Source organism: Perognathus longimembris, chromosome 2, assembly GCF_023159225.1.
Source record: "Perognathus longimembris pacificus isolate PPM17 chromosome 2, ASM2315922v1, whole genome shotgun sequence".
NCBI classification, from domain to species: Eukaryota; Metazoa; Chordata; class Mammalia; order Rodentia; family Heteromyidae; genus Perognathus; species Perognathus longimembris.
In genome coordinates, this window is record NC_063162.1 from 125,007,462 (window position 1) to 125,035,390 (window position 27,929).

The following is a 27,929-nucleotide window of genomic DNA, read 5'->3' on the forward strand; positions in this document are numbered from 1 at the left end:
TTGTTTTGATTTTTTTAAGTTCAAATGATACGATGGAAGTCAATTAAAATGTTTTATAATCAAATATATCAAATTATACTTTCATAATTTTTTTACAAAATTGGTACAAATATTTACAATCTTTGAATGTAGTGTTCATATGGACAAAGTGATTAGTGTTCTATAGTGAGAGATCCCCGTAATACCTAGGTTCATCTTTAATCTGATAGGGCCACTAAAAACTATGCCTAATCCTGACTGTCTTCATTGTAAGTAAGGAAGAACTATATATATAAAGAGACATTAATATTGGACCTCTGGCCAGCATATTGGATGGTTCATTGACAAAAGAATCTCACAGACTTTTAAAGCCCAGGTTGGCTTTGAACTTCAACTCAGTTCTCAGCCTCAGTGTAGCTAGAATGACAGGTGTATACCATTTGTTCCTGGCTAAAATTTAAGTTTGGTTATTGAAAAGTGAGATGAAATTTAGTAATGTTTTTTTTAAATTTATTTAGTTACTAGGGACCTCCTTGTTATTGATTTGAGGTTGCTGAAGAATTGGAAAATATATCTTTCAGGATAAAATATTGCAAATCCTGTACTAAGCAGTAATGTTAAAAGACTATGTATAGCAACAAAAATGTCAAAGAACCTCAGAACATAATATTGTTGAAAAATCCTAGACAAAAAAAGATGATACTGTCTGATTAGTTTTCTTTATTGGCTCAAAATTATATTGTATTGTTTATAAATATAAAAGTAACCACAACAAAATTAAGATTGTAGTAAAGCTACTGTTAGGTGGTAAACTCAGTTGGGAGCTTCAGGGTGCTCTGCTCTGCTTTGTTCACATGAGTAGTTTTTGTATGGATGTTTCCTTTATGAAAAACCACTAGTCAATAATGAGATTTTTTTTTTTTTTTGCTAAGACAAAAGCACCATTTCAAATTAACATCATACCCCAAATTCCAGCTTACATAATGAAGTTCTCTTCATTAAAGGGGCTGGGCACTGGTGCCTCACTCCTGTAATACTAGCTACTCAGGAGACTGAGATCTGAAGATCACAGTTCAAAGTCAGCCAAGGTAGTAAAGTACAGGAGACTCTTATTTCCAATTTACTACCAGAAAACCAAAAACCAAAAAGTGCGAGCCTTGAGAGATAAAGCTCAGGTACACTGCCAAGGTCCAGAGGTCAAGACCCATCAGAAAGACAGACAGAGAGAGAGAGAGAGAGAGAGAGAGACAGAGAGAGAGAGAGAGAGAGAGAGAGAGAGACAGAGAGAGAGAGACAGAGAGAGACAGAGAGAGACAGAGAGAGTGAGAGACAGAGAGAGAGACAGAGAGATACAGAAAGAGAGAGAGAGATCCAGGGAGATGGAGAGAGAGATCTGATTAGGAAAGAAGAAATAACACTGTGTTACACAGAAAATTACAAAGAAACAACAACAGAAAACCTGAAACAGATAAATGATTGATGACTGTGGTCAGGCATGAATATCTGCAATTATAATTTAGAGACCATGATGTATTTAGTGTGAACTACACATACTGAAGGAAACATTTTATCATATTAGACTTCTGTTCATCAGTGGATGCAGAACACAAAATTAGTATCCAAAAGTAAGCCATTTTTTCTAGTATACCAGCAGTGAACAACTGAGATTTGAAATTAAAAGAACACTACAATTTGTAAGGGCACCAAAAATGAATTCTCAATTATAAATCTAACAAAACATGTATAAGACCAATGTTAGTGTTATCAACAAAACTCTGTTCAAAGAAAGTCTTAATAAGTAGAGAGATATTATGTACCAATGGGTAAATGGACTTAACCAATGGGTAAATAGACTTAATACGGTTAAGATGTCAGTTCTTCCTAACTTAATTCATAGATTCAACACAATCTTAGTCAAAAATCCCAGCCTTTTCCTTTGTGAACAGTGACAAACTGATTCTTTAGTTTATATGAAAAGGCAAAAGACCCTGAATAGCCAACACAATACTGAAGAAGAATAAAGTCAGAGGACTGACACTCCCTAAATCCAAGACTTAATATAAAGCTACAGTAATCAAGATAATGTGGCATTGTTGAAAGAATAGACACATACATCACTTGAACAGAATAGACAGCTCTGAAATAGACTCACACAAGCATAGTCAACTTATCTTTGACAAAAGAGCAAAGGCAATTCAGTGGAGAAACGACTGTCTTTTCAACAAATGGAACACTAGCTACAACATGTTTAAAAAAAAAAGTGGATCTAGGCACAGACCTTTTACCTTTGACAAAAATGAACTGACAATGGATCATAGAACTAAATGTAAAACTAGAAGAAAAATGTAGAGGAGAATCAAAGTATCGTTGGGTTTGGTGATGACACTTTAGATACAACACCAAAAGCATGATCTATGGGGAAAATGATAAATTGGATTTTATTAACATGTAAAATCTTCAGCCCTATAAATACTACTATGAAAAGAATGAACAGATAGAGTACTGACCGAGAGAAAATAGTTATAAAATGTTTATCTGAAAAAAGGATTTACATTAAAAATAAAGAATTCTTAAGTTCAATACTCAGAAAATATAGCACAATTAAAATGGACAAGATCTCTAAACATACATATGTTTGAAAGGCCTAAAGCCCCTACCAACCATGGTAAAAGCATAAAGCAGTGAAGACTCTCTCTTCCATTACTGGTGCGAATGTAGAATAAATAATGCTCTCTTTTGGAAACAGTTTAGCAGTTTGTTAATAAACTTGAAAATAATTTTACTACTGAATCCAGCAACTGCATGCCAGTATACTTACTTGCATTAGTTAAAAACCGAAATCTGTGCAAAACTTTACACAATAATATTTATTACCACTACCCCTTTCTGCCTCTTTTCATTGTGCTAGGGATTAAATCTAGGGCAAAGCACTCATTCTACCACAGAGCTATGTAACCATTCCTATTTATAGCAGCTTCAACCAGATTAATTTTGTTAAGCAACCTAGATAACCATCAATAAGTGAATAGATAGCAAACTGTGATACATCCATATAGAGAGATATTATTCACTAATAAAAGGAAATGGGCTATTATGCCATGGGTGTGGGGGCGTCAGGGGAGGAACCACTAAAGAATCTCAAATGCACATTTTCAAGTGAACGAAACAATCAGCAAAATCTACATAACCTGTGGTTCCAATTCTGTGACTCTCTGAAAAGGAGAAAAAGACAAGTAGAATTAATTGATTGGTTGTTTCTGGGAGTTACCGGAAAGTAAAGATGCATAAGCAAGATATAGATGATTGTGAGGGTAGTGAATTCATTCTATGACTACTCTGGTGGATGTATGACTTTAATATTTGTTAAATCCCATAAAGCATACAAAAACAAAGAATGGATCCTAATGTAACTCTAGGTCTTAATTCTAATGTAACTCTAGGTCTTAACTCTAGGTCTAAAATCTTAATGCAACTCTAGTCATAATTAGGATCACTAAGGATCCAAATGCCTGCCACAGTAATACCCTCCCATCATAAAGTTTGCTAATAATAGGGAAACTGTACATGGATGGGATGGGAGGAGCATGTATATGATTTTGCTTGTCATTTCTGCTGATTTCTCTATAAAGTGGAACCTTCTGTGAAAAGGAAAGTATAATAGATTAAAAGCAAAATATTGGGTTGTGCATTTTTATTTTCACAACCTTTTGAGATGCCTAGTATAATTTACAGTATAAACAATTAAAATGACAATCTCAATTATTTTGCTAAGTACAATTCTGAGATATGGTAAGATAATTTCAAATTGTTAAAAAAAAGTTAAAAAAAGATGAATGTGTGTATGTATATATTTGTATATGTATATACTTGGGTTTTAATTCAGAACCTTGCTAGGCAAGTACTCTTAATCCTTGAGCTATATTCCCAGATATTTTTGCTTTAGGTGTTTTTGTTTTGTTTTATTTTTGTTTTGTTAAGGTCTCATAACTTGCCTAGGGTGGACGTTCAGAGTGGGATAACCCTATGCCTTCCCCAGGGCTGAGATGACAGGTATGTTTTACCACTCCGAGCTTGTTGGTTGAGAAGGAGACTTTTTACCAGGGCTAGCCTCCAAATTTAATCTTCCTGATCTCTACTATTATCTGTAGTGGTCTTATATATACAAACCAGCACACCTAGCTTAAGATCTAATTTTAAAATTAGTACTTTTTGATGTCATAAAGCACTGTATTTTATTTTGACAAAGTGCTAAGATCCATAGAGGAAAATCTCTGTTTGTATGTATTTTAGTAGCTTTTAATGTCAGTCTGGTTACTCAGAATGAAATTGTGTTTAAGATAAATATTTCCATTTCAACTTTAAAAATAAAATTTTATTACAGGGAATATTAAAAATATTCACTCAGTATAAGTGAATAATGAACTCTTTATCTTTATTGAGTTGAGTTATTCACGATGTTTGTAAAGTATTTTTTTTAGAGAATGTTTCAACTCACTATGTAGCCCAGGCTAGCCGCAGATTTGATATCTGGTGTTACAGGCATATACATACCACATCTGGCCTTCTTTCCTTACTTATTTTACTTTACGCCATTGTCTGTTATCCTCAGAAACACTTAATTTTTCATGTGGGGCACAATTTTGTACATTTATGTCAGATATTATAAAAGAGATGAATAAAATACTCAGTTTTTTCTTTAATGGAAATAATTATCTTTTTTTTTTCCTCTCTGTGCCAGTCCTAGGGCTTGAACTCAGGGCCTAGAAGCTCTTCCTGTTCACAGGCTAGCACTCTACCACTTGAGCCATATCTTCACTTCTAGTTTGGTACTGATGAATTGGATATAAGAATCTCATGGACATTCTTGCCAGAGTGAACTTTGAATCAGTGTTCTTAAATCTCAGCCTCCTGAGTAACTAGGAATACAGACATGAGCCACTGGAGCCTGAGTATACTTTCATTAAAAAAAAATATCCAGACAGTCTGGTCTTTCTCTTTTTCCCCCTTTCTCTTCTTTTCCTCCCTCCAGCTCCTTTATTTCTTCCTTTCTTCTCTTATTCTCAATAGTTGCATTTGGTTAATTTTCCAATTTGTGAACATAAATTTATTTAGCTGGATGACATTAAGAGAAACCAGAAATTTATTATTCATAAAAATGAGATATAAAATTCCCCCTTATCTTGGGCTCTGGATATAGCTAGGCTCAACACAAATGTCGAGGGAGAATGCATCTGTTGCTGTTGCATTTATTTTTTTTTGTTTCTCTAAAAACTTGGCATTTGTAAAATATCTATGATTTTGATTTGTCTTGGCCAAAGACCAGATTACCAAGGAATTACATTTTGAACATATTCAACTAAGAATTATCTTCGTAGCAACTTTTCCTTTGCCATATTGATTTTTTGGGAATAAAATCAGATTTTGTTTTAAAAACTAGCTATACTTTTTCCTCGTGCCAGAATGAATTTCTGTGTTAAAGAGGCATAAAGCAAAATGCTTAACATCTTCCCAAAACTTATTTTAAGCATACTGTAGAGGAAAGAGCCCCATGTTTCATTTGACAGACCCTGGTTCAAATGTTTGCTCTGCCACTTACAATTTTTACTGATTATGGGTAAGTTTTGCATGTGGGAAATAAGTGATAATAATTTCCTTAATATGATTATGTAAAGGTTAAATGATCAACTATGAAAAATATTTGACATATGCAGGCATTTACTTAATGCTAAAATTCATATTCGGTATATATGTATAAGTAAATGTGTATGTTTGCATGTAGGTATTTGGATATACATCTATCCATGCATATTTTTGTGTGTCTCAAATATACATGCACGGTATTGTGCAATGAATGCTATTTATTGTATGTGTATGTTCTGAAGCACAGAATTATTCTGGAAGTGTTATAAACCTAGATTCCAGGAAATATGTGGGCTCCTACTTCACATGGAAATTCTTGAAACGCTATTCCTTTATTGTCTAGTTTCCTATGAGTATATTAGCTTATATGGAATATTCATAAGTCCTTTACAGAAGATCTGCTAGATATTTGTGTTTCACAAATTCAAAGAAGGCGGTTGCATGTTTCTTTTCTTCAATGTGTCATTCAAAGAATGATTTACTATTACAACATGAGTAGAGGGCAGAATGATGGGTGGGCTCTGGTGGTTGGAGAAGATGCAAGGGAATGTGCATAACAAGATAACTTATTTGTAAAATGTTTGAAAAGAAAAGTGTCAGGTTTGACACTTGTGAGGTAAGAAGTGAAACTTTCTTTAAAAAAATTCGCATGCCTGTGTGATTCAGTTTTAATGAATCGCAAAGTATCAATTCCTTTCATTTTTTTTTACAGCTTTCACCATAACTACCTGGATCTATGCAGGACAAAAATTCAAGTAAATTAAATATAATACTCCCTGCTCTTGTAATAATATAGATTCGTTTCTTTTTAGCAAAAAAGCCATTTATAGTCTAAGAAAATAGCTCGTATATACTTCCCAACTATCTTTTTTCTAAGCATATGACTTGCTACTGCTGAATAATAGTTAATCCTTAACTGTCTGTTCTCAGACAATAAAAGGAGTGTTGGAACAAAGAAATAGAATTTTAATTCAGGATAAATAACATTTAGCTGCTGTGTACCACAAACCTTTAACTTCTAGCTGAAATACTTTAATTTTTTCTTCATATATTCTCAAGATTTGAAGAAACACTGGCCTAGGCAAAACTTATTATCAATACAAAATGCATTGCAATGTCTGAAGGAATTTGTAGCACCAGTTAATGAATTGCCCTTTGAGTGTTATCTGGGACTGGGGACTGAGTACTCCGGGAATAACTAACTTTTCTTAGTGGATGCATTTATGATCTAATTTTGTGGAGCTGACAGTTCTATCCAGGTAGTTACCAAGTATGTTACTTACATACTTGATGCTAATGAAAACCAGGGGTAATGGCAGGAAGCAGAAGCATAAGGGTTTTGGATCAGATATTATATACAATTTTGAAAATGATCTAATGATTCTTTCCATTCTACTCTATGAAATGTTTAGTGATTTTGTTATTGTATAATGTGTAATCTTCCTAACTGGTGTTTTGTAATAATGAAATACTATTTTTATAGGATATATTTTATGTTTGTTCAAAGGCATTAAATGTATTGAGACGTAAAGGCTTGATTTGAAGTAAATACATATCAGCCATTTCTGATAGCTTAAGATTTGCAGAAAGCATATGTTAATCTTCTGATCTCAGTAAAGTCATAGCTTCTGATCTGCATTTGTTTTGAAATATTCTAAACATACAGAAAATAATACAATAGGCATTCACATATATAAATTTTAAATTGTCATTATTAAGTAGTTGTACAAAGGGGTTACAGTTCCCTAGGTTAGGTGATGTGTACAATGCTACTTGGTAAATGTTCTCCCCCATTTTCCATGTCCTGTCCCTCCCCACAAGTTACATGTTCATTTCTTATGTATTGCCGGTATATTGCTATGAGGCTAGTCTTTAGTTACATTCTTATACATCTTATTTAAATTTTTGTATAAATGACATCATATCAGAGCAGAGCTTCTGAGGAAAAAAAGTTTTCTTTCAAAATTATATGTAGTCAGGTGCTGGTGGTTCATGCCTGTAATCCTAGCTTCTCAGGAGGCTGAGATCTGAGGATGGAGGTCTAAAGTCAGCAAGGGCGGGACAGTCAGTGAGACTGTTACCTCCAGTTAACCACCAGAAAATTGAAAGTGGTGCTTTGTCTTGAGTGGTAGAGCAATAGCCTTGAGCTGAAGAGCTCAGGGACAGCCCCCAGGCCCAGAGTTTGAGCCCCACAACCAACAAAAAATGAAAATTAAAAAATTAAAAGAAGTGTATTCCTTTTGAAGCATCCAGGTTTGTTTTCTAAGGTTTTGTAGATTGTATCTCATATATCAGGCATATTTGAATAATGAGGATTGAGTGAGACTTTTTCTTATAGGACAGCTGTACAATAGTGTCAGCTTACTAAATGTGTTCCTACATTACATGTCCATGTTGATAACAGCCAGATACAGTCTTCTAAATCCAGTGCTGGATCCCCATTTGCCTTCCACCTCCAGTGTTTGGATGTTAGAGTTGCTTCACATCTAGTCAGTACTCAGTATGCCTTTTCCATCTTTGACCCATTGGTGGGAAATAACTCACTAGTTTTAACTTCTGCATAACATTTCAGAATTTATATGAAACATATTTTTAAACCTTTTCTTCAGTAGATAAACAATATCATTTATTTTCTGTTTTTTACTACTTAAATAATATTTCATTAAACATATATGTATGTGTATATATGTATATGTAATGTATTCATTTTTTGGAATTTCTCTAAGGCTTCATTTGTAAAAAGTCAGAGCTGCAAACTTCCATGTCTTCTCTTTTGAATTACTTTTTTACTTTGATTTTGTTTTTTAAGTTGAGAAGTGGAATGATATTTTTAGTATACAGCATTATGTTTTCTAAATCAAGCTTTAATTTGTGCATTGCTTCATACACTCATCTTTCTGTTGTTGCTTGGTTTTTATTTGGCAGTACTCGAATTTGAATCTTGGGCTTTGTACATCTTACTCAGACTCTTTATCACTGTGTCACACTTGCAGCCCTGGTTTTGGATGGTTAATTTTAGCATACAATCTCTCTTTCCATAGTTGCTACACCTTCTCTTTCTTTTTTTAAAATAAGGACACTCAAAATTTACTCTCAGCAATTTTTTTTTTTTTTTTTTTTTTTTTTTTTTTTTTTTTTTTGCCAGTACTGGGCCTTGGACTCAGGGCCAGAGCACTGTCCCTGGCTTATTTTTGCTCAAGGCTAGCACTCTGCCACTTGAGCCACAGTGCCACTTCTGGCCATTTTCTGTATATGTGGTGCTGGGGAATTGAACCCAGGGCCTCATGTATACGACGAGGCAAGCACTCTTGCCACTAGGCCATATCCCCAGCCCTCTTAGCAATTTTTAAGTAATGGTGTGTAATTAACTATAACCACCATTGTACAAAATATATCTGTCTCCTCTTCTCTTCTCTTCTCTTCTCTTCTCTTCTCTTCTCTTCTCTTCTCTTCTCTTCTCTTCTCTTCTCTTCTCTTCTCTTCTCTTCTCTCTCTTCTCTTCTCTTCTCTTCTCTTCTCTTCTCTTCTCTTCTCTTCTCTTTTCTTCTCTTCTCTTCTCTTCTCTTCTCTCTCTGCCAAACTTGATATTGAATCCAGCCTAATTCATGTAGGCAATTGTCATTCCACTACTTGAGCCACATATGCTGTCTTTGCCTGCCTTTCTGCTTTCCTTCTTTCCTTCCTTCCTTCCTTCCTTCCTTCCTTCCTTCCTTCCTTCCTTCCCTTCCTCCCTTCCTCCCTCCTTCCCTCCCTTCCCTCCCTCCCTCCCTCCCTCCCTCCCTCCCTCCCTCCCTCCCTCCCTCCTTCTCTCCTTTCCTTCATCCCTTCCTCCATTCTTCTTTCCTTTCTTGGAATCACTGTTGCTGTGCCTTTTTGCTTAAGGTTAGCATTCTACCACTTGGAGTCACAGCTTCACGTCTAGCTTTTGTTGGTTAATTGGGGATACAACTCTAACAGAATTTCCTGCCCAGGATGGCATCAAACTGAGATTCTCAGATCTCAGCCTCTTGACTAGCTAGGATTATAGATCTGTATCACCGACTGAGTATCTAGGATTATAGACCTGTATCACCGACATGTGGCTTGAAGTGCTTTATTATTTGCAGCTTACTTTTCATATTATCTTTAAGTAGCTGTTATATATTAATTGCTGCCCATGTTTTGATCTTTATCTTTTCATCATAGAATGATATTACTTACTGAGATAATTTGGACAATTTACGTAGATTATATTAATTTAAAACTCTTTGACATTCTTAGTGAGGATTTGATTCCAACCAGTTTAGTGAAGTGAGCCAAAAGTTGATATTGTTGCTCCTACTGAGTTTTATGAAACTAGCAGGTCTTTATATAGTTTTAGTAGGTAACACCAAGATGTTTATCATTAGTGTTGTAGAATAACCAGAGGAAGACCTTTAATCTTGGTTTGTAAATTTGACACTGTTAGTGAGATGGGTTAGCATTTTTCTCAGAGAAAGAAACTTAATTAGTCACCATTTTAAAGTAATTTCTATTTTCTCTCTTTGGCATTTTTCTCAGAATTCCTAATTAGTCTTGATTTAGTCAACCTCGCCTGTGTTTGTTTAGAGGAGAAATGTATGTTGCCATTAAGAATATCTTTTACTCCTTGGCTCTCCCTCCTCTTTATGAGTGTCAATGCATTCTTCTTTCCACAAACAAACACATTTTCAATTAACAAATTTTGAGTCAAAATGACATGTTGACATGTTGATTTTTTTTAGAGTAAAATTATACAAGTAGATTTTTCACTGAGCAGTTTAACTTTTCAAAATCTCTTATACTTAACTTGTTATTTGAAGACAGTTTTGGTTTATGTGTTCAGTTTAAAAGTATTTCTGTGGCACTCCTATCTATCATTAATATTTTCTTATGATTTAAGTATTGAGATTGAGCTACTCCATTTTTAGGATTTTGCTTCTGGTTCTTTGAATAAATGTATGAACTGGAACCACTAATAAACCTAATTTTTCAACTTTCAGAGTAGTAATACATTTGACACTTATAAGTAAATATCCTAAAATAATAACTACCATTTTCTAGTAGACTTAAAGAATCAGCCTTATGGGATTTCATTTTATTTTCCAAATCTTATAGTTGTGAAACCTGCCTTAGTTGTGCCTTCTTTTCTGTGTCTCCAAAACTTGGAGTGGAATTGACAGTGTACTTTCAGCACAGTATTTGGTAATTGAATTAATCTCAGTATTCTCTTTCAGAAAATGGAATGTCTATTTATGCTGAAGTAGAAGATGGATTTTAGTTCTTAGCATTGAGATACATTTCTCAGTATGATTAGGTTGAAAGGACTGTGAAGACATTAGAATCACTGAGCAGCTCATGTCTTTTCTGGCTTTATTTGATGGAAATAACTTTGGTTAATTAATTCAAAAGTAGTTCTGTAGAAATGAGAAAAGAAGAAAAGAAAGAACAGACCAAAGAACACCTGACACATTTTTGTGGGTTCTTAATTTTTACAAATATATGAAAATTATGTATTATTATTGGGTAAATCACTCTGATTGATCTGGGAGATAGATATTCAATTCACTTATTTTTCTCCCATGTGCTGTAATTCCTATATATTTCCTTTCCTGCATTTTTGACTCCCAAGTAAATCTCCTTTCTGCCAAGATAGGGACTGAACGAATATATTGTTGATGGATTCTTTGAACTTTTATTGAGGATCTATGCTAGCAAATACAACTAAATACAGTGGGTGCAAGTAAAGAAGGTGGGTGTCTCTTCTTTGGCTTACCAATGATTCATAACTTTTTATTCTTTTTTTTCTGAGTCCAGCCCCTTTTTCTTCTTTTAATTTCATTATCCTGATATGTTTCTAATAAATAGATTAAAATAGCATGCTTGAAGTGCTACTTGAAGTGAACTTGAAGTTTCAATGTTATTAGTAAGTCTAAGAGACAATTTTCCATCATTTGTCTTTTCCCAAATACTCAATATCGCTGAATATTTCCCCCTATCATTTTATAATCTAATGTCACATTCTCTCACCTACATCTATTCTTGTCTGTTTTGTGAATTCTTTTGCTGCCCAGTTTGTGAATTTAGTTGTCTTCATGTGTTTGTCCTTGTCTTCTTACTCTGTATGTTTTCCTTTCTAAACTTTTTGTTATTGTTAAGTAGTTTTACAAAGGAGGTGCCATTTAAAAGCAAGGCAGTTTATTAATACAATGTACCTTGGTCATTGTCACTAAATGAGCTCACTTACTCCCAAAGCTGGAACTGCAATCTGTCATGAAGAGATTTCTCCATTTTTATCTCTACCATCTCTATTAATTCAAGGTCTTTATTTTCAATTATTTTGTTTGTTTATATCTCTTCTTAAATTTGTCACAGGAATTCACTGAAACACAAATAGATTATTTAGCTCATTGCCAGCTCCTGCTCCACCTATCAACAGATTCTTCCTTTAGAGTTTTTTTTTTTTTTTTTTTTTTTTTGTCTTAGTCAATAGCCAGCACCATTTTAGCCTCAGGTGACTCTTTTTTCTCATCTTTTCTCTAAAATGTTCCTGAGTCTCATTGATTCAACCTCCAAAATTAGATCTCATATGTATTTATTCCTGCACATTTGATTGATACAACCGTTGTGTAAAAATTTCACTTGAATCCTTGCAATGATCTTTATTCTTTATGTCATTGTTCCCTCAAGGTCACTGGGTAGTAAGATTTGCCTTTCCAAATGTTTTCTCCTTGAAATTTTGTTCTTGTTTTCTTTGAATTTAACATAAAATTCAAGTAGCTTTCCATGTTGATCTGCAATACTTTACAAAAACAGAAGCATGTATGTTTCTCTGGAATCAAGTTTATCTGCTCAGTTTGTTCGTATTTCTGGTATTGGGAATTGAACCCAGGGACTCAACCATGTGAGACAAGTATTCTAACAAATGATCTTAACCCTCCACTATTCAGTGTATTTCTGACTCTTCTTCCAATCCTTTCTGCCATGCTTCACCTGGATGAGTTCTCGAAAAATCGAGCATTAGCCTATATCTTACACATAAACCCTCTCTTGCTAAGCCTTTTATGAACCCAAAACACTTTAGAAGTCTCCTTATATAATGATTCCTCATAGGTTTCATGTACTGTAACCCAATCTTTAAATGACTTTTTTTTTCATTTGGTTGGAAGGTATTCCTTGCTTAAATGGTAAATGAATCTCTTATGGCTGTGATACTGACCTGAAGCACAATTTCTTCTTGGAAGATAAATGCCTTCAAAGATCAAGATAGTAGATTCCTCTATGTTACCTGTGTACATTTTTCAGAAGATGTACCAGAAAACTTGGATTCTTCAGTAGATAAGTGACATACCCAGAATTTGTCCCTTCACATGTCTGATCTTATTTATTTTTTAAATTTATTTTTATTGTAAAGGTGATATACAGAGGGATTACAATTACATTCGTCAAGTACTGAGTAAATTTCTTTTTTGAACAGTGTCAACTCTTCCCTCATTTTCTCCCAATTTTTCCCTCCTGAGCCCCCTTCTCCCCAAGTTGTATAGTTCATTTTCAATATAGTGTCTAGTGAGTATCATTGCTGAATTAGTTCACCTTTGTCCCACTACTACTATGCTTCTCCTTCACTTCCTCAAATCAGATGAAGTTACGAGACTATGAATGATAAAACACCTGTCTGATTTAAAACTGAATCTTAGACCATCCTTTTCTTGACTTAGTCATTATTTAACAACTACATCAGTTAAAAGATCAAGTACTATATGACCTAATTATAACAGACTTCAAGGAATCAAGGATAAAAAGTGACTTGACAAACATTGGAGATAAGAATGTAACACAAAAAAAATGAAAATATGGGGCTGGGAATATGGCCTAGTGGCAAGAGTGCTTGCCTCATATACATAAAGCCCAGGGTTCGATTCCTCAGCACCACATATATAGAAAATGGCCAGAAGTGGCACTGTGGCTCAAGTGGCAGAGTGCTAGCCTTGAGCAAAAAGAAGCCAGGGACAGTGCTCAGACCCTGAGTTCAAGGCCCTGGACTGGCAAAAAAGGAAAAAGAAAAAGAAAAGAAAGACCCATGACTGACAAAAAAAAAAAAGAAAGAAAAAGAAGAAAAGAAAAGAAAATATATTCCTCTCTGACACTTCTAAGCCAGTTAGATTGAGCCTTGCATTTTACAAATTCAGGATGCCCCTGGATCTCAATAATTGTATGAAGCTGAATGTCAGTAGAACATGAAAGCATAGGTCCCGGCCATCCCAGAGGACCATGTGGAGATGATCACAGACAGGAGAAGCAGGTTCATAAGGAGATTTATTAGTGGGGCCATAGTTCCCATGGGAGAGGGAGCTACATGGTGTCTGCACCTTATCCAGGTGACAGCTTCTCTCTCTGGGGGTAAAGGGGAAGTAGGTAGTGAGTAGGAGTGGCTCATTAGGTATGGATGGATCTGGGGTCTAGTGGGAGGAGCTGAGGACCTGAGGCTAGGGAAATGCTAACAGAACAGGGTAAATATATTGCATACCTTTTCTTATACTCTGCTTTCTAAATTTGTGAGTTGATCCTCTCAACTTGCTGATAGTTTCCTCAGAATAAAAATGTCTTAACTTTTCTTGATATCTTCTGTAACATTGAGTTATGTTTGATAATTATTTTGATCTCTTTGTAAATTAATTTTAAGAACAAAACTAAAAAAATGTTTTCAAATGAAGAAATATAGCTAATTATTATTCACAAACCAATAGTTAAAAGCATTAATGTACATGAAAAATGGGACTAATTCTTCATGAGTAGGTTTTATATAAAGGAAAGGAAAATGCTCAGGTAAGCACAATGTCAAGGACTTGCTCGGTGAGAAAAGCAATCTGTGTTAAACGAATGCCCTGTTCTATCATGTAACTAGTAGGTAAGTTTAAATGTCTATGTAACGCTATCTGAAGACTTACTTTACCTTTTACTTTTTATTTTCATTTGATGATCAAGAGACATTCACATTTGGAAAGACATATTCTTATTAGCTCTAATGAGGAATTCTTTTCTTGATAAGTGAATTGAATATAAACAACTATTGTGTTTGTCCTTTTCTGTAAGAAAATTTCAAACTGAAGATCCCAGTCATATAATTAAAAAGGACTAATCCCTTTCAATCCTTGAATCCCTCTATAGAAATAGAATTCTGAAAACGTATACACAAAAGAAGATATGGTGCTTGTTGAATTTCATATTATGTTCAATGGAACTATTATACGACTATACGACTAAAACAAATTTAAATTTGAGTAGAAAAAAAAAAGAGTATTTTTTCCCTTCTACATTTATAAATGTGCACATTATAGGCCAGGCTTGGCACTAGGGAATTTGTGGGGTACGAGGTGGAAGGGAGAAGAAACTCTTATATTCTGTTAAATCAGAGAAATAATTGCAGTTGGCAGTTTTTGTTTGCAGAATGCAGGGAAGGCTGAAGGCTTTTGTACAGTTCAAAGAGCACATTCCACAGATGCATCAGTGGTTGGTTGCCTGCGGTGGTCCTCAGCACCCAGCCTGGTGGTAGAAGTCCATATCACACAAGTCCAAGCTGCTGAGCTCTGTGTGTGTAAAGAAAAAAAAGTACTTGGATATTGTTTAAGAAACTATTTAGAAATTAGGTTAATGTTATTTAAGTAATATTTCAATTATGGTACTTTTGCACCTTTTAAAAAAAAATTTAGGGCATAATCAGATATCACTTAATGTTCAGCTTTTGCTGACTCTTTTTAATAGGTTGTTTTCAGGCTTAAGCTTTCCATGTTCTATTGTGGAATCAAAGAACTGCTCACTAAACTTTGTAGAAAAAAAGAAAAATATTTATCAGTAGTATAGATTCAGTCACTATTTTTAAAATTAGTATATTAATCAACTGCAACAAGTTAATTTGGGAATCTTAATTGAAAACATGCCAAAGTGTGTCATTTTCATTACACATGCCAAGACTTGTGACAAATTAACACCAGCGTTATTTCTCTACAGAATATATAAGGTCTAATTTATTGTTAAATAAGAAAAGTGTGCCTAAAATTTCTCAAAAATCTTTAAAGCTTTCTCTCTCTTTTCTTTTCTTTCTTCTTTTGTACCAATTCTAGAGCTTGAACTCTGGCCGGGACACTGTCCCTGAGTACTTTTTGTTTCTCAAGTGTCATAGCACTGTACCACTTGAACCACAGCTCTATATTTGGCTTTTTTTGTGGTTGACTGGAGATAAGAGAGTCAGAAACTTACTTGCCAGGATTAGCTCTGAACCATGATCTTCAGATCTCTGTCTCCTGAATACATAGGATTACAGGTTTGAATTACTAGTGCCTGGAACACTTCTGTAAAATTAAGATCAAAATCACCACATGTCTTAAAATATCCAATGACCATTATGTTAGATGTTGACTGCCTATTTTATAACAATTTCTGACAAAATAGAACTATGAAGATTTTGGTTGTATTCATTGATATAGATGGAATAGCCAAATAATAATGTTCTCTTATAATCTTGGGGTTTAGGAAAATCCTGAAAGCCTTAATCTTGACTGAGTCTTGAATTTAGAAGAATTTGAGATGAAGTTTTTCATTGAGAACAAATGTACCTTATCAAATAGCTTTGCACATTTGTTAGAAGCTCACTTGGCAACTAAACAAAAACAAACAAACAAAACATTGTAAAAACTTAATGAAATCTAGTCTAATCTAAACAATAAAGAAAAATATTAAAGTTGGCATTTATCTGTTGAATATTTTTCTGTATCCATTAAAATAAGAACTACTTTGTTTTTTCATTTTAAGATTTTTTTACTGACAGAAATTCTTAAAATATACAAAGAAGAAAATATATTTAAAAAAGGAAAAAGAACAAAACCTCATTTCTTGGCAAACCTATGTGCCCAACATTCTTCTTCTCTCTCTCTCTCTTTTTTTTTTTTGCTAGTCCTAGATCTTGAACTCATCCTGAGCACTGTCCCTGAGCTTCTTTTGTTCAAGGTTAGCACCCTACCACTTAAGCCATTGCACCACTTCTGCACTTCTGACTTTTTCTGTTTATGTGGTGCTGAGAATTGAACCCAGAGCTTTGTGCATGTTAGACAATCATTCTACTTCTAAGCCACATTCCAGCCTAGATTTCAGTTTTGAAAGACCCATTTTGTATTTAGTGATTCATTAGCAGCTGCCCAAAAGGTCTTTAGTAATAACTTCCTGCAGATTTTAGTATTATACTAGTTAATATAGCTTCCTCAAAATGGCCACCGCTGTTGGGCACTGTGGTTTATGAAAAATAAAAACCCTTTAGTCCTGTCATGTTGGCTTTGCTCTTATTTATTTCTAAATGTTGGACCTATAATCCCTTAATTGTCCAATATTTTGTAGCTTTTGAAGTGATAGCACAGATCAAAATGCATTGTACACACAAGGTGCTTTGTTAGAAGGCAAAAAAATAATTAAATACATAACCTAAAATTAAGATACATTAGAGAAGGGATGGATTGGAAGGGTGGGCGAGAATATTGAAGGGGTGGCAGTGATCAAGATGCCCTGTATTCATAACTGCTTTGGTGAATGGCAACCTCTTTGTACAACTACTTATGATAACAAATATATTCAAAAGCAATAAATGCTGTGTGGCATAAATACCACACACATGCCATTGTAAATCTTTACTGCCTTCACTAAGACTTTGGTGCAATAGAACTGGAGGATGTCTAAAAGATAGGAATGCTTAGCATGACTTTTTTTTTTAACATTTCATTGATGAAAGGAGATGTTTCACATGAGACAAAAAAAAAATAAAATAATACACCACAAAATTCTTCACTGGGGCAAAGTAAAATTAGTAGTTCCAATGATGTTTAACAGATTTGTAAAGCTAGAAGGGAAATTACTTTTTGGTATGCCACATACATTTGCATAATTTCATAAAAAAGATGTTGCAAGACATTTTACTAATGAAAGCACAGGGGGTTAGAAGTCTAGAATTTGGAATTACATTTTCTGCAAATAATTCCATCTGTTGAATATAATATGGTACTATATGGGACTGCTTGCCTTTATTTCCAGAACATAATTTTTTCACCCGTGAGCTTATCTAAAACTTGACTATCTTTAAAAAAAAGAAAACAGTAAGCCAAGTCCTTTGTATAATACTTTTAAAGACTTCCACATAGAAGACAGGGTTCTTTCTTTGATTACTAAGGCTGTTATTACTTAGTAAGCATGATGCTGTGGTCTTCCATCCGCCACTGATGTTGTATGTGTACTCATGATTCTTTGAAGCTATTTATTGGCTTCACAATATCCAAGTGTTGCCCTAACTTACTTTGGTTTCCAGTTATTTCACTTACTCAATACTCAGTAGCACATTTCATACCATGATCCTATGTGTAATAGTGGTGCCCAACAATCAATAACTTCAAGTACAGTCATGGTGCTCTTCTGTAAGTATAAATCAGATTACAGCACTCATCAAAGTCAAAGCTTTCCATTCTACATAGAAAAAAACAAAACACAAACTACAGTCCTTGGCTTGGAAGGCCCTCTACTGGGCTCATGTCTAGCCTGGCTACATCGTCTTCTGCTACTTTTGCTCACTCACTGAAGTTCTTTTCAGTTCCAGACACTCTACATGGTTCAGGTCATCAGTGTTTGCTGTTTCCACTTTTTTTTTTAGATTTATTTATTTTTATATATATTTTTTATTATCAAAATGAATTACAGAGAGGTTACAGTTTCATACATTAGGCATTGAATACATTTCTTGTACTGTTTGTTACCTTGTCCCTCATTCTTCCCACTCCCCTCCCCCTTTCCCTCTCCCCCCCATGAGTTGTTCAGTTCATTTACACCAGTTTTGCAAGTATTGCTTTTGTAGTTGTCTTTCTTTACCCTGAATCTCTCGATTTTGGTATTTGTTTCCAATTTCCTAGTTCTAATACCAGTATGCCCGTTTTCCAATATACTCAGATAAGATACAAAGAAAGTGTAGGTACAACCACAGAAAGGTGATACAAGAAGATCATCAATAATAGAGGCTACAGTTACATATTGCACATTGAAAGTAGTTACAACTGTGATATAACAATCATTTCCATAACATGGAGTTCATTTCATTTAGCATTATCTTATGTGTTCGTAAGGGTATAGGTATTGGGCTCCTGTGATCCTCTACTGTGACTAGCCTAAACCTGTACTAATTATTCCCTATAAGGGAGACCAGAGAGTCCATGTTTCTTTGGGTCTGGCTCACTTCACTTAGTATAACTTTTTCCAAGTCCTTCCATTTCCTTACAAATGGGGCAATGTCATTCTTTCTGATAGAGGCATAAAATTCCATTGTGTATATGTACTACATTTTCCTGATCCATTCTTCTACTGAGGGACATCTAGGTTGGTTCCTGCAGAACTAAAAAAATTACCTTCCTCCAAAACAAAAACACAAAGAACCAATAGCCGCTCATCAAGTGGGCTAGAGTCTTAAAAAGAGACTTCTCTGATGAGGAAATGAGAATGGCCAAGAGACATATGAAAAAGTGCTCTACATCACTGGCCATAAAAGAAATGCAAATCAAAACAACATTGAGATTCCATCTCACCCCAGTAAGAGTGTCCTATATCAAGAAAACTAACAATAACAACTGTTGGAGGGGATGTGGCCAAAGGGAACCCTACTTCATTCATTGTTGGTGGGAATGTAAGCTGGTTCAGCCAGTCTGGCAAGCGGTATGGAGATTCCTTAGAAGGCTAAACATAGAACTCCCCTATGACTCAGCAGCCCCACTTTTGGGTATCTGTCCAAAAGACCACAAACATAATCACACTAAAGCCACCAGCACAATATTCATTGCAGCACAATTTGCTTCCTTCTGTGCTCTGCATGTACTTACTCCTCTTCTGTTGTGTCTTGGTTTCAACAATGCCTGCTCTGTGAGCCTTTGCTAAACTCCCAGTGTAATGCTACTTCTTACTGCCTTATTGTCTTGTTCTTTGCCACAGCCCATTCCTTCAACTTCTTTGGGACAACTAAATGTTTATCTCTTGTAAACTTTTGTAAACTGCAGTGATGGATATATGAGCCTTTTTCAGTTTATCATTCAGTACAGGCCTTCACCTTTTCTAAATCTGTAAATATTCATTGAAATGAATGAATGAATTGGAAGCTAAGAAATGGTTTACTCTTCAGACTATATGGACTTATTTATTAGCTCATAATCTCACTTATGAGAAAATGGAAAGTGAGATTTAACTTTTAACATTTAAATTCTTCATAGCCCTCAGAGTAATTTATGAGCTATAGTTGAATGCTTTTTAATCTTAGTTATTCAGAAATGAAATGTAATACTTCTTTATATGACAAGGGAAACCACCCAGAATATCAGAAGCAAACATGTGCTGAACTTCTTTCTGTGTTACATTTTTTTCCTCTTTTATGCTCTAAACTTATGCCTAATTAATTCTCATACACGTTACTCTGATCTTAAGATTGAGCCATTCTGTTACTACTTATACCCCAAATCATATGTGGACCTATTTAACTTCTTTTGTGTTGTATAAAATATATCCTACCACTTGTATAGGAAGTTTTATAAATCTCAACTAATTTTTTTTTTGTCAGTCATGGGGCTTGAACTCAGGGCCTGGACACTGTCCCTGGTTTTTTTTTGCTCAAGGCTAGCATTCTACCACTTTGAGCCACAGCTGTACTTGTAGTTCTTAAGTCCTTAAATGGAGATGAGTTTCACAGAGTTTCACTGCCTGGGCTGGATTCTAATGGTGCTCCTCACATCTCAGCTACCTGAATAGCTAGGATTACAGGCATGAGCCACCAGTGCCCAGCTTTAACTAAACATTATTTTTATCTAGCCATATGTTAAACCAACAGTTTTTATTACTCCATAACCTAAATTTTATTGAAGTGATTTTCTTGCATTACAATGGAAGCTTCAGCCAGGCACCAGTGGTTAGAATCATGAATGGAACAGGAAGGTGGAGGGATGGTGAATATGCTTTCTGGGCCACCCAGCCTTTACCTTGACATTATTACTTTGGCTCTCAAGATTATAGATGAAGATTATAGATCTTTTACCAATGGCTCCTTTGATTCTCAACCTTTCTGTTTGGGATGGTCAAAGGGCTCTTGTCTGGCTGTGTGGAGTTGGCGAACAAATACAGTTAAGATCTTACTTCCTCTTAAAAGACATATGTACAAAAATGCTTACATTTTTGGGCCCCTAATGTACAAATTAAACAGTCTACTGGCTCGTCTCTAGTATTGAAAGTCTGTTTGACCTTATTATGATCCAATAACTAGATATCTAGATCCCTAAATTTTGTTATCTCCTCTCACAAACTTTCTATCTTTGTAGTTTTTTTTAAATAGCATTTAGATAACATTTTATGGCTTATGCAAAGAGATAGAATAAGTACATAAATAACTATACACCATCTCCATTTTAAAACTCCAAGTCTCCATTCTGTTTTATATATATATGTGTATATATTCAAATATACATATAAGTGTATGTTTATGAATGTGATAACATAAACTATTCTAGAGACTTCATATGTTAGCTATCAAAGTATAACTACAGATAACCAAACACTTTATGTGTTATTTACATTTTAAAGGATAGGTTGGAGCACTGTGTACATATGAAAAATTCCAAGCAGGGAACTGTGCTCAGAGTTCCATACGTACCTACTTATTCCCCACTTCTCTGGAGTATTATCTGAGGTGAGGTTCAAGATAAAACCTTAAGCTTTCAGAAAAGGCACTTATACAAGTAGATATATAAGCAAAAATTATTTGCATATAATGTATATCTTCCTATAAAATGTTTCCATTGAAGCATTACATATACCTTGATTTATTTGTGAATTTACACATATGTGGTGCCAGTATGTAATATTGTGAGTCCACTATTCTATTATCATACTCAGACTGGTTTCATTACCACAAGAAATGTCTTGAGCTCTGCCTATTCATATCTCCCTCTCTATCTTTCCTTTCATTCCCTAGCCACTAACCAAACTTACTATTGTTTTATAGTTTTGCCTTTAATTATACAGTGTCATGTAGTTGGAATAATAGAGTACGTAGCCTTTTCAGATTTACTTCATTAACTTGTCATTATTGCATCAGAGATTTCTCCATGTCTTTTCATAGTTGTATAGTTCGTTTTTATTATCAAATATTTTATTATAGGGCTACTTAACAGTTTATCTGCTCACCTATTGAGAACATATTAATGTTACCCAGTGTTGATAATTATAAGTACAGTTTCTGTAATCATTCTGGCATGGAAATGTTTGTGGACATTAAATTTCAGTTGTAAATACTCACTATGTCATTTCTAAGCCTAATGTAGAGACTGTATTATTTTTGTAATAAACTACTAAATTGTGTCCCCAAGTGGCTATAAACTAATTTTATATTTAAAAACAATTAAGGTTAATTTGTAAAGCTATATATATATATATAATCAATAGTAATTTATATTTCTTTCATCATTAAGTAAAATATTATCATAAATGCTTTATAATGTCAGTATTTACTGTCACATTATCAGTTAATAGTTCATTGAGTCTAAGTTGGTTGGAAGGGAAATTTTAATGAAAAGAAAGTGTAGTGTAAACTCCAAGCAGTGAAATTAGTGCGGTCATTTTTCCGTAGAATGAAAGAATTCTCTGTACCTCACTATAAACAAGCACAATAAATGAAAAGTTATGCAAGGAATTGAGACGGAATGTTTCATTTGCTTTATATTCATTTACTCATTCAGTAAAAACTCACTATGCACTTATCCTTGGGCCCTGATCTTAATGTGCTTTTATATTTCAGTCTCTACTCATTTATACCAGTGTTCCACAAAGTCCTTGGATATATTATCACTATTTATAGCGTTTGCTTTATAATTTCCCCTTTTATATCTTGAAATGAAGCTTATGCTGTACCATAATTTATAGTAGTTAGTTGTTGATTTAAATGCCCACATTTTATACAGGAAATGTTCAGATACATATGATGGATACTTTTGTGTATAAGTTCAAGTGCAAAGCATATGGTTGCTTTCTATTGGAGTCTCAGATTCCAAGAATACTATTGCTGTTCATCTGGTGTTATCATTTGTGAAGTAGTGAACAATGCCTGGTTATTTTCTGGCAAATCAAAATACATTTCTTGTTTTATGTATTAGTAACTTTTTAAAATAAGTTAGTACCTATGAAAACATACAGTAACACTGTGTTTGAATGGAAAATGGAGTTAGTGTATATCTTAAAAGAATTGTTTTCACCTAAAAAGATATTCTGTAGGAAATTGCCAGTTACCAATCTTCCTTAAGCTTACCTACTAAATGTAAGCACTTCCCCATAATTATGACAAGTAACAATGTCCTGTCAATTGTTTTTCTAGCATTCAGTATTGCTATAGTTAAGAACCACTGCCTTTAATAATTTAAAATTGCCTTATTTGTTTCAATATGTCTGGCATATCTTTAATTACATCAAAGTAATGACTTTGGAAATCAAAATTTGTGATAATTATAATGAGTTACAGCATTAGACTGCTAAGTAATGTGAAGATTGTTGCAAATAAAAAATTAAGAAGCTGAGAGATAAATATGGAATAGAAAAGTCTTGTGCAGTATTACAAAACCCACCAGTGACAATGTGTGTTTGATAAACCATGTTATTACTGTGAACATTGAAAATTGTATTCTAAACTAGTTTTACATAGGTTTTTTTTTTTTCTGTTAATAAATAATACAGAAAAAAGATTTAAGGAAGAAAGCCCATTAACAATGTACATTTCCTTAGTGTGCTTTAAAATCACAGTTGCTTTTACTTTGCTTTCTTATTCCTTTCTTTATTAGTCTGTTTCTCCTTTGCACTTGTTATTCCATTGTTATCCCTGCATGTCTTTCCTTTTTACTGGCTTCTTAAATCCGGCTGCATTGCTTTCTGCCTTTACTTCTTTAATCTTTTCCCTTCTGTTTAATTTTTAAATCCTTTGCCCTTTATCTTTCTTTCAGTCTTTTTAGCTGCTCTACCCTCCTTTGATTTCCTCTTAAATGTTACTTCTTAACAATGTGTTATTTCATTGATTTTTTTCTTTTTGTTTTATCTTTTTAAATTTTGTTTTTCCTTTGTATGTAAGGACAACTTTCCATGCTTATAAAAACCAAATTAATGAGAAAGGATACCAGTAAGTCCTCTATGAGACTTGAAAAAACAGCCATATTTATTCAAAGTTATTTCATGTATACTGAAAGATGTATGAGACAAATTTTCCCTTCTCTTTTACTCTTTTTGCTATTTGTTTTTTATTTTAAGCTAAACACCAAACAATTGATGTAGCAACATATAGCAAATTCATGTTTTCTCTTTTTTTAGAATATTGATTTTAAATGAATGCAAAATATTCATTTTAGACTTAATACTTTTAAAAATAACTAAATAATATAAGTGATTTTGTATTTTCTCAAATCTATTAAGAACCCAGATTGAAAGCATAGTTACAAAAAGAAGATGATTAAATTCTTAAATGAAATAGAAAATAATCTGAACAGTGTAATTGTTCACTTCTCTTTTGATCTTGTTTCAGAAAGTAGCTAATATGTAAACCAAGAAGTGTATTTGTGGCAGAAGACCAATCATTGTATACTTTATGGAACTTGAGTGGTTTCTGAGGCAAATCCATTTAACCAAACTACTAAAAGTGGGTTAGATTTTTATGAGTTTGTCCTTGGCATTCTAAGAAATAATGATAAGTTGCATTTGGAGATAGTCACTTTTGCATATATAAAAATATATTTTTTATTGGCCTGCATCAATTGTACCAAACTCTAAATGGTTATCAGAATTATTTTATATGTGTATTACATACTTTGATCAGATTCGGCTCAATCATTTTGGTCACCTTTGTCTTCCTAAGTAGTCCCTTTCTAGTTTCCTGTCTGCTTTTTTCTTGGGGCTTGAACTCAGGACTTGGGTGCTGTCCCTGAGCTTTTTTTGGTCAAGGTTAATGCTCTACCACTTTGAGCCATAGCACTACTTCTGGTTTTCTGGTGGTTAATTAGAGATAAGAGTCTCACAGATTTTGCTGCCCAGGCTGGGTTGGACCTTCATCCTCAGATCTTATCTTCTGAGAAGGTAGGATTATAGGCATGAGCCACCAGTGCCCAGATTCTTTTTTTTTTTTAAGTCTAGATTCTGCATATGATAGAAAACACATATTTGTTTCTCAGAATCTGATTTACTTTGCTTAACCTGTTTACAGTTTTCATTTTCATTAGTAAATACTCTTTATTTTGCACAGGTAATGTAGTTTCTTGATCTATTTATATCTGCTATAGGCTGACTCTGATTCCTTTTGCTGTAAACACAAGAGTTGTATAGCTGGATTATATGGACATTGCTGTATGAATGTAATAATTCCTCAACTTTGTATACAATCATTGAAATTATTCCTTCTACCTTGTCTTTTTTATTGGAGATCCTTTCTACTGGGTAAACCATTGATATATGGGGGTACAAAATTTTCTAATTTCTTATTAGTTCCCCCCCTCCCCATGCTTTCATTTGCTAGCTCTTTGCTGAATTTCTTGTCCATGTTGTCAAATTCCTCAATCAAGTCTTAAATTGAATTTTTTCCCTTTTTTATCTTTTAATTTGGATCCTTTAGAGGCCATCAAGTATATATAAAATTTATGTTTTGAATTCTTGGGCATTTCAACTGTTTCAGTGTCTTTGGATTCCTTTATCAAAGCTAATGTATTTTGAAAGTGTCATGTTACTTTGTCATATTTCTTATGTTCTATGTTCTAATATTTCATTGTATATATTTCAGGATAGTTATCTCTTCTAGTTTTATAAGAGGATTTTTTTAGTGTATAACTTTTTCCTGAGAATTCAACCCATATTACTACTTAGAGATGAGAAAATAAACATTACAATAGCAATAAAACCAAAATAAGTCAATAAGTGCAATAAGAATAAATTAAACACAAGTACTATACCAACTATATAGAATGTAGCAAAAGAATGTATAACAAATTATGAAGTTAAAAATTACTAAGGGTGAAAGTAATAATGTTAGTTAATAAATCAAGTGTGGAAATAAAAAAGGGAAATAAAAAAGTAAGAAAAAAACCTAGATTAAAAGAAAAAGTAAAATATGTGAAGAAAAGGAAGAGTAACATGTAAAAATGTGATGGGAACATATTATAAATGTGGGAGGATCAATCAAAATAAAAACAAGGGATTTTAAAATTACAAATAAAAATACTGTTAACTATATGGTAAAAGGGAAAAAAAAAAGCTAGGTGCTGGTGGCTCACACCTGTGATCTTTACCTACTCAGGAGCCTGAGATCTGAGGATTATGGTGCAAAGCCAGCCTGAGCAGAAAAGTCTATGACACTCTTATCTCCAATTATCCACCACATATCTGGAAGTAAGCTGTGGCTCAAAGTGGTGGAGTCCTAGCCTGATCAAAAAGTGCTCTGGGACAGCACTCAGGTCTTAAGTTCAAGCCCTATGACTGACAAAAGAAAAAAATGTTTAAAAAATGGAGATGTTGGGTCTGGGGATATGGCCAAGTGGCAAGAGTGCCTGCCTCGTATACATGAGGCCCTGGGTTCGATTCCCCAGCACCACATATACAGAAAATGGCCAGAAGTGGCGCTGTGGCTCAAGAGGCAGAGTGCTAGCCTAGAGCAAGAAGAAGCCAGGGACAGTGCTCAGGCCCTGAGTCCAAGCACCAGGACTGGCCAAAAAAAAAAAAAAAAAAAAAAAAAAAAAAAAGGAGATGTTGGTGAAACTTCATTCTGGGTCCTTTAATACTTGAACCCAACAGGTCTGTGTGGGATCATATAGATGACCTCTATGAAATCTATGAAAACTGCTGCATTTGTTCACCTTTTGTCACTTCATCTCTGTGCTCCCTTACCCTCCCAAAGACAAACAAACAAAACAAAAAAGAAAGACAGCAAGAAAACAAAAACAGCAACAAAGAAAGTATATGTTTATCTAATTTGTGGAAGGGAAGAGGAATGACAAAATGCTGAGAAAAAAAACAAAAAGGGTGAACCAATGCAACAGCCATACTCACAAGACACTATGTTGGAAATAACCTATACAACTTGAGGGAGATGGGGGGGTGGGGGTGTAGGTGAAAATGAAGGAGGGTAACAATGTTCGATAAAAAATGGACTCATTACCTTATTATGTGACTGTGACACTCTGTACATCACCCTTGCAATCAAATTTTAAAAAAGAAAAAGAAAACCCTCATGTTCTCATTTCCTGTAGTCCATTTCCACAAATATTATTTAATTTGATAAGATACCCATAGATATTGAACCGTTGGATTCCTCTCGTGATAGTATCCTCCTTTGGTTTCACTGTGTGTGAATTTCTAGAGACCTGTACATTTTCTTTATTTCTTTAAAAGATAACCTTACTGAAGTAATTGGCAAAAAAAAGTTATCCCCCATGAGATGGATTAATTTTACAAATGACAATTTTGTTTTCTTGATGAGTTTACCTACCTCCTTCCTAAAATTTTATAATTGTTTTTGGCTTAATTTTTACAAGTATTTAATTGAAAAGACATTTCTATACCCATACCACTAACAATATAGTATTACAATCACTTTTACAACCATGTGACATTGTAGTTAAACAAGAAATGAGCCCTCTCCCAAAAGGGAACCCTACCTCATTGTTGGTGGGAATGTAAACTGGTTCAGCCACTCTGGCAAGCAGTATGGAGATTCCTCAGAAGGCTAAATGTAGAACTCCCCTACGACCCAGCAACCCCACTTTTGGGTATTTATCCAAAAAACTACAAACAAAATCAAAGTAAAGCCACCAGCACAACAATGTTCATTGCAGCGCAATTTGTCATAGCGAGAATCTGGAACCAACTCAGATGCCCCTCCGTAGACGAATGGATCAGGAAATTGTAGTACATATACAAAATGGAATTTTATGCCTCTATCAGAAAGAATGACATTGCCCCATTTGTAAGGAAATGGAAGGACTTGGAAAAAATTAGACTAAGTGAAGTGAGCCAGACCCAAAGAAACATGGACTCTATGGTCTCCCTTATTGGGAATAATTAGCACAGGTTTAGGCAGTCACAACAGAGGATCACAAGAGCCCAATAGCTATACCCTTATGATCACATAAGATGATGCTAAGTGAAATGAACTCCATTTTATGAAAATGATTGTTATATGAGAGTTGTAACTACTTTCAACATCCCATGTGTATCTGTAGTTTCTACTATTGATGATG

General features: G+C 34.2%; 1 protein-coding gene across 1 annotated transcript in view; it reads left to right on the forward strand.

Annotated features, from left to right (window-relative positions):
• Foxp2 (forkhead box P2) overlaps positions 1 to 27,929 on the forward strand; it is a 496,440-nt gene that overhangs the window by 76,017 nt on the left and 392,494 nt on the right. The gene's annotated exons all lie outside the window — the stretch shown is intronic.